We start from the raw sequence: 8,698 nt of genomic DNA on the forward strand, positions 1-8,698 counted from the left end.
CCGACAATGGAGGTGAATATTGCAGCCAAGCTTTTGAAAGCTTTTGTGCTAGCAATGGCATTCGGAGGCAAAGGACAACCCCAAGGACACCTCAACAAAATGGTATTTCGGAAAGGATGAACAGGACAATCATGGAGCGAGCACGAAGCATGCGGCTACATGCAGGCCTACCGCTTGAGCTTTGGGCGGAAGCTGTAAGTACGTCTGTGTACTTAATCAATCGGTCACCCTCAACGGCATTGGATGGGGGAGTTCGAGAAGAGGCATAGACAGGTAAACCGGTGAATTATGCATTTCTCAAAGTGTTTGGGTGTGAGGCTTTCATGCACATAGATAGAAGCCTAAGATCAAAGCTAGATGCAAAGTCCAAAAAGTGTTTCTTCATTGGCTATGGAGAAGGTGACTTTGGGTATCACCTATGGAATCCTGAAGATGGTAAAATCTTAAGGAGTAGGGATGTAATTTTTAACGAACAAAATATGTACAAAGATTACTTGGAAAGAAAACAAACAAAAGAAATAGGTGATGAGTACATGGAGCTTGAGGACGGTGCAGACTCAAGGACTGCAAACGGTGACAATGTGCAACAATGTCAACCAAATGAGGAGCCTCAACCTATTCCCCGAAGATCTACAAGAGCAAGTAGACCTCCAAAAAGGTTTGTGCCTTCCTTCAACCATCTCTTGATCTCAGATTCTGGAGAGCCAGAATCATACGAAGAAGCTATGCAACATGAATCCAAAGAAGAATGGACGAAGAGCATGCAACTGGAGATGGACTCACTACATCGCAACCAAACATGGGAGTTGGTTGAGTTGCCTAAATTTAAGCGGGCACTTCAAAACAAATGGGTGTACAAGGTGAAGGAAGAAGAAGGTGGGAAGAAAAGGTACAAGTCTAGGCTTGTGGTAAAAGGTTTTTCTCAAAAGAAAGGTATTAACTTCAATGAAATATTTTCTCCTGTTGTAAAAATAAACTCAATTAGGCTTGTCTTAAGCCTTGTGGCTGCTCATGATCTAAATCTAGAGCAAATGGATGTAAATACGACATTCCCTCACGGTGACTTAGAGGAGGAAATCTACATGCTTCAACCAAAGGGATATGAAGTAAAAGGTAAGGAGAAAATGGTTTGTAGATTAAAGAAGAGCTTGTATGGTTTAAAGCAAGCATCAAGACAATGGTACTTGAAGTTTGATCGATGGATGTTGGATCATGGATTCACAAGATGCAACTCGGATCACTGCGTCTACATGAATAATTTGGGAGATGGGAAATTCATCATCCTAATGTTGCATGTTGATGACATGTTGATTGCAAGTGCTAACATGCAGGACATCAAAGACCTAAAAGAGGAGCTGTCTAAATCTTTTTCAATGAAAGATTTAGGTGCTGCAAAGAGGATACTTGGTATGAAAATATCAAGGGACAGGATGAAGAAGACAATAAAGCTATCTCAAGAAGATTACATCAAGAAGGTACTAGAAAGGTTTGCAATGCAAAATGCAAAACCAGTTTCTACACCTTTGGCTGGTCACTTTAAACTAACAAAGGATATGTGTCCAAAGACACAAGAGGAGATAGCCTATATGTCTAAAGTTCCATATGTTGCAGCGGTAGGTTCTCTAATGTATGCTATGGTCTGGACAAGGCCAGACATTGCACATGCAGTGGGAGTTGTGAGTAGGTTCATGGACAACCCAGGTAAAGAGCATTGTCAGGCTGTGAAGTGGATACTTAGGTATCTAAAAGGGACAACAAAAAATGCCTTGTATTTTGGAGGAACTGATATTTTTCTAGAAGGGTATGCTGATGCAAATATGGCAGGTGACAAAGATACTCGAAGGAGCACTACTGGCTATGTATTCACAGTTGGAGGCACAACAATAAGTTGGGCTTCAAAGCTGCAGAAAGTGGTATCACTTTCTACCACCGAAGCAGAGTATGTAGCAATGACGGAGGTAAGCAAAGAAATTATGTGGCTTCACAGATTCTTAGAAGAGCTTGGATTCAAACAAGACAATTGTGTCTTGTACAGTGATAGCCAAAGCGCTATCCATCTTGCACAGAACTCAGCCTTTCATTCAAGGACAAAGCACATTGAGGTGAGATATGTTACCATATACATGTGGTAGTGATGTGTGTGAACACACTAGGACCGCCGGGGCATTTTTTCCTTCTTTAGGAGGTTTTTTCCCCCGTGCATTGTATATACGCCCATCACTCTAGGGCTATCTATCTTTCCATTGCACACTAAGTAACACACTCTCTATTGTGTGCCTTGAGCTTCCTTCGTCTTCTCCAAGCTGTGTGTGTTTCTCTGCAACCCTAATTCCAACAATTGGTATCAGAGCAGGTCACGTCCTCCCGGGATTAGTCGCCAGCTGCTCCAGCACACGCCTGCTCACTTTCTCCGATTTCAGTGAGCTTTGGCGAGCGTTCGCAGGTCGACAAATATTTTGGGACAGCTCGAAGAGCTTGGTCTGCTCAGAATTTTGATTTGGGCTCATTTCGGCCTCCGTTTCCACTACGGGCAGTACTGCACAGGCTATTTCGTCATTTTGTGCAGATTTTCTGTAAGTGCCGTTTTCTGCATAACAGGTGCCTTATAGTCTTCTACGGTTTGTGCTATATAGCACAAGTTGTTCCCGCTCCATTTCTCCTATTTTCGGACAGTTTTCACATCAGGTGCAGAATTTACCATGGCTGACAACAACAACACAGATGTGTTCAAGATGTTTGCTGCTGAGGACAGGTTGGATGGGGACAACTACCCTATGTGGGCTTATATGATGCAACATGTTCTTGTGTCAAAAGGTGTCTGGAACATTGTGCAGGGCATTGATGTACGTCCTGGTTCTGAAGATGTAGGCGATGTTGAGGATGTTGCAGGTCTTGCTGCAAGGATTGCAGCTATTAGAGTTGTTTTGCCTACGGCAGAACAAGCTCGTTGGGATGTTAAGGATGCACAGGCTCATGCATTGATTGCGTTGTCTGTGAAGCGCACCATTATTCCTCACATCCGTTCAGCAAAATCTGCAAAACAGGCTTGGGATATTCTAGCAGGTCTTTATGCAAGCCGCAATGAGGCTAAAATTGCTTTGCTGCGTAAAGAGCTAGAGTCGAAGATTATGCATGAGGAAGATGATATGGAAACTTTCCTTGCTAGTGTCAAGGATATCAATGAGCAACTCATTTCTGCAGGTGAAGTCATTTCGGATAGTTCCCTTGTGCAGACTGTTCTTGATGCCTTACCAGATTCCGACCAGACTTTTGCTAGTACTTGGAGACTCATGACCCAAGGAAATCCTGAAGTTGTCAAGTTTGATGCATTATGCACATTGCTGTTGCAAGAGTCACTTTCTAGAAAAAACAGGACTAGGCAGCGTGCAGTTGAACAGGCTTTTATTGCTTCTCAAAGAAAGGGTGGTAACAGTAATGCAGCCACTTCTTATGGTTCTGCTGCGAGTGGCAAAAATTATGTTCCTTATGCTTCTGCTGGCAGCACTTCGTCTGGCAATTCTTGTGATAAGGGCAAAAAGAAGATGCATTGCCATTATTGTAAAGCCAATGATCACTTGATCAAGTCGTGTCCTAAGTTGAAGGCCAAAGAGGCTAAGAAGAAAGAGGGTGGTTCCACTGCAAATGCTGGTTCCACTACAAATGCAGCCATTGTTGAGTCTTCTGTGAAAGGAGATTGTGATGCTGATGTTGATGCAGAATGGGCTTTTAGCGCAGAGTGCACTTACAATCCTGCTGTCCATGATGCATGCTTGGCAGTTGCTGCAGATTCACATGTGTGGTATTTCGACAGTGGTGCTACAAAGCACATTACCTCACATCGTGAATTGTTTACCTCTCTCGAGTCTGTCCCTCACGGGAATTCAGTCACTTGTGCCAACAACGCCTCTTATCCAGTTCAGGGAGTTGGAAAGATTGTGCTCACTGCTGCTAATGGCAGTTCCTTCACACTTGTTGATGCACTTTATGTACCTGGGATCAAGAAGAATCTCTTGTCTGTATCCGCACTTGCTAGACTTGGACTTGTAGTCAAATTTGTGGATGACAGATGTACAGTTCATGATCTCAGTTTTGGTGATGAAATTGTTGCATCTGGGCTTTTGTGCCGTGGGCTGTATAAGCTCACTTTGTATGACAAGTGTGGACAAAATTTTGCAAATGCTGTTGCAGATTCAAGGGCTATTTCAGATGCAAAACTTTGGCATGCACGTTTTGGTCATCTGAATTTTGCCAGTTTGCTGCGTTTGCAGAAATCTGATATGGTTGCTTCTTTGCCGCCTCTTGAAGCACCTGTCAAACATGTTTGTGAAGGCTGTATTCTGGGTAAAATGTAGCGTTCTAAGTTTCCAAAGGATGGTTCAGTTAGGGCCACATGCATGTTGCAGCTTGTGCATAGTGATGTTTGTGGGCCCATGCAAACTCAGTCCTTGGGCAATTACCTGTACTTCGTGACTTTCATTGATGATTACTCCAGGCATGCATGGGTATTTCCGCTTAAAGCGAAGTCCGAAGTTTTTATGTGCTTCAAACAATTTTTGGCTATGGCTGAAAATGTCTCAAAATGTACTATGGGCACCCTCCGTTCCGATCGAGGGGGGGAGTATATGTCTCATGAATTTAATGCATTTCTGGCTAGTCGTGGGATAAAACACCAATGTACAGCGCCTTATACACCTCAGCAAAATGGTGTTGCTGAGAGGAAAAATAGGTCACTAACAGAAATGGCACGATGTATGGTCAAAAGTCAAGCTTTGCCGCATTCTTTTTGGCTTGAGGCTATCATGTGTGCCACTTATGTACTTAACAGGTGTCCTACGAAAGCTTTGCAGTCTATTACTCCATATGAAGCATGGCATGATAGAAAGCCTTCTATTGAGCACATGCGTGTTTTTGGCTGTTTGGCATATGCTTTGGTGCCACAAGTGCAGCGCAGAAAATTGGATGATAAGGCTGTCAAATGTATTTTTGTTGGTTATAGTGCTGAAAGCAAAGGTTACAGGTTGTATCATCCGCAAACAAAACATATTCTGGTTTCACGGGATGTAGTGTTTGTGGAAGATTCTGTTCAGCCCTTGCTGTCATGTACTAGAGACAGTAATGTAAGCTCACAAGACATTTATGACACTTTGTTGCCTCTTTTCAGTGGTGGAAATACGAATGTAAGTTCCAATGAGGCAAATGTACAGCCTATGGGGGTTTCTGAAAATGTTTTAGAACAGCCTATTACTGATGCAGATGTACATGATGTACTTGATGAGGAAAGGGCTGAAAATGAGCAGGCTAGAGGTATGCCAAAATGGCTGGTGCACACTTTGCGTGACAGTAAATTGGATGCACCTTTATCTAGTCGTACTCGTTCAGGCTCTCGCCATGCATCTTATGCATCAGATTGTTATGCTTTGGCTGTGTCTAGCTTACATGATGTTGAGGAGCCTCTGACTTTTGATGAAGCATAGAATTTAGAAAATTGGATGGCTGCCATGCAATCAGAATATGATGCACTTGTAGAAAATGACACATGGACTTTATGTGATTTGCCTCCTGGCAAAAAGGCCATTGGTACGAAGTGGGTTTACAAGTTGAAACGCAAGCCGGATGGTGAGATCGATCGCCATAAGGCTCGACTTGTTGCAAAGGGTTATGCACAACAAAAAGGCATAGATTATGAAGAGACTTTTTCTCCCACTTGTCGTATGACTACTGTACGTTTTCTATGTGCATTGGCAGCTCATTTTGGTTGGGATGTACATCAATCAGACATTGTTACTGCTTTCTTGAATAGTGACATATTTGAGGAAGTTTATGTAACGCAGCCTCACGGTTTTGTCATAAAAGGACAAGAGGACAAAGTGTGCAAATGTAAGAAGGCTTTGTGTGGGTTGAAGCAATCTCCTCGTGCTTGGTATGAGAAAGCTGACACTCATTTGGTTAAATGAGGCTTTCGTAACAATCCAACAGAAAGCACATTGTATGTAAAGCGTGAGGATGATGTATTTCTCATTGTGGTTCTTTATGTTGATGATTTGCTGATCACTGGACCAAATGAGAGACATATTGCTGAATTTAAGGCTGATTTGAATGCTACTTTCAAGATGAAAGATTTGGGGTTGTTGCATCATTACTTGGGTATACAGTTTAAGCACTGTGATGGTGGTATTGCCTTGTGTCAGAAAAGTTACACAGAGACATTGCTATGTAAGTTTGGACTTGTGGATTGCAAACCTATTGCCACTCCCATGGAAACAGGTTTGAAGTTGAGTCTACATGATGCTGGCGATCCTGCTGATGTCACTCTTTACCAAACTGCTGTTGGCTGCCTCATTTATGTATGCAACACGAGGCCAGATATTCAGTTTGCAGTCTCGCAGGTCAGCAGATTTATGCATAGCCCAGGGTCTAAGCATTGGCAGGCTGTCAAGAGGATTTTTCGCTACCTTAGTGGCACTTTACATCTTGTCTTGTTTTATCCCAAGGGGGGATCATTGCCGCCAGACTTACATGCTTTTTCGAACTCAGATTGGGCTGGTTGTTTTGACACGCGAGTGTCCACAAGTGGTTTTTGTTTCATGCTTGGCAGTTCATGTATATCATGGTTGAGCAAGAAGCAACCTACTGTGGCCACTTGGAGTTGTGAGGCTGAGTACAGGGCAGTCTTCACAGCTACGGTTGAGTGTGTATGGCTCAGACGCCTTATGGCTGACTTGGGTGTTGGACAGGACACTGCCAACACTATCTACACTGACAGTCAGAGCGCATTGGTAGTTGCGAGGAACCCAGTTTTTCATGCTCGCACAAAGCACATTGAGGTGCATTACCACTATGTCAGGGAGAGGCTCTAGCAGGAGAGATCAGCTTGGCTTATGTGCCAACACAGGACAACCTTGCAGATCTTTTCACAAAGGCATTGTCTCGTGAGAAGCTTGAAGCTTTCCGCAAAGCTTTGGGCTTACTCCCCTTTGTGGACTGATCCTGTCCTCAGGGCATGGCACTTCCCTTTACTCATGTGCCAGCTCTCGTTCACCGCATCACTCCAGGGGGGATTTGTTACCATATACATGTGGTAGTGATGTGTGTGAACACACTAGGACCGCCGGGGCATTTTTTCCTTCTTTAGGAGGTTTTTTCCCCCGTGCATTGTATATACGCCCATCACTCTAGGGCTAACTATCTTTCCATTGCACACTAAGTAACACACTCTCTATTGTGTGCCTTGAGCTTCCTTCGTCTTCTCCAAGCTGTGTGTGTTTCTCTGCAACCCTAATTCCAACAAGATATCACTTCATACGCACTCTTTTGGAAGAGGGACAACTAAAGCTAGGAAAGGTGCATACAAGTGAAAATCTTGCAGACATGTTTACAAAGGTGGTCAACAAGGAGAAGTTGAGCTTTTGCTCATCTTCAATCGGCATTCAAGGATAAGAAGCCAGGATGGAAAGCAGTCCACAAGTTTGGTTTTAAGATTAGTTTCCAAGTGGGAGATTGTTAAGTATGGAGCCTGATTTACCGTGTAATCTTTTGTGGTAAAAGCGCACATTTGTAAGGTCCCCATTATGAGGAGAAGCCATCATGCATGAAGGAAAATCACTCGCCAGAAACCAAAATTTTCACGGCCAAACATTAGGGCAACTTTAGGGGCCCTTTTTTTTCCCCTCGCCGGAATATTCCTTTTTGTCGGAATATAATGGCCGGACGGCGGCCGGAAAGTGGTGGGAAAAACAACCGGTCGGTTGGTCGATGGCCGGTAGTCAATGGGCGGTGGCCGGTGGTCGGAATTCAATGGCCGGTGGCCGGTGGCCGAATTCAAAAGCGGACTTGTCTTCTCAAGGGCGGCCACACATGGGCGGATTGAAGGGTCCGATTTGGACTTATCTACACAAGGGCGGCTACACATGGCTGCCTCTCATGAGAGAGGGCAGCCCTTTTGGCCTATGAAAGGAGGCCATTTCTACACACATTTCATAGTGTGAAGTTGATGCAACAAGGTGGGTGTGAGGTGGTGAGAGTGAAGCAAGGCGGGAGCTCTATTAATGGTATAATCCCTTTGTAAATTACTTCTTGTTTTGAAGTACTAAAGCCATTGAGTGGCTGCTTTCCCGCGGACGTAGCCCACATTGGGTGAACCACGTTTATCGTGTGTACTCTCTCTATCTCTCTCTACTCTATAATCTCGTGTATGTAAACCTATCTCTCTCCATTAAGTAATCTACTCAATTATCTATTTAGCTACGTCTTATTTCCTAACAGGGCATAGAGGGATTCAGTCTGCCTTAAAGGGAATTGAAACATATTTCTATGGGCCTACCATGAAAGTGAACATACAAGAGTATGTTTCTAAATGTGTGGTATGCCAAAAGACAAAATTTGATAGAGGGAAGCAACTTGGATTGCTTCAACCCTTGCCAATCCCTAATTCACCATGGGAGAGCATATCCATGGATTTTATCTTTGGATTGCCTAAGTCTATCCATGGGAATGCGGGAATATGGACAATACTAGACAGGTTCAGTAAACAAGCTCATTTTATACCTGTCAAAAAGACTATCAAAGCCCATCAAATGGCAACCCTCTTCATTTCACAAATTTTCAAGTACCGTGGCTTGCCAATGTCCATAGTGTCAGATAGAGATCCTAGAATGACCAGTAATTTCTGGAAGGGTCTCTTTGAGAATTTAGGGACAAG

The sequence above is a fragment of the Adiantum capillus-veneris genome, chromosome 12 (assembly GCF_014529385.1).
Source record: "Adiantum capillus-veneris isolate H3 chromosome 12, ASM1452938v2, whole genome shotgun sequence".
NCBI classification, from domain to species: Eukaryota; Viridiplantae; Streptophyta; class Polypodiopsida; order Polypodiales; family Pteridaceae; genus Adiantum; species Adiantum capillus-veneris.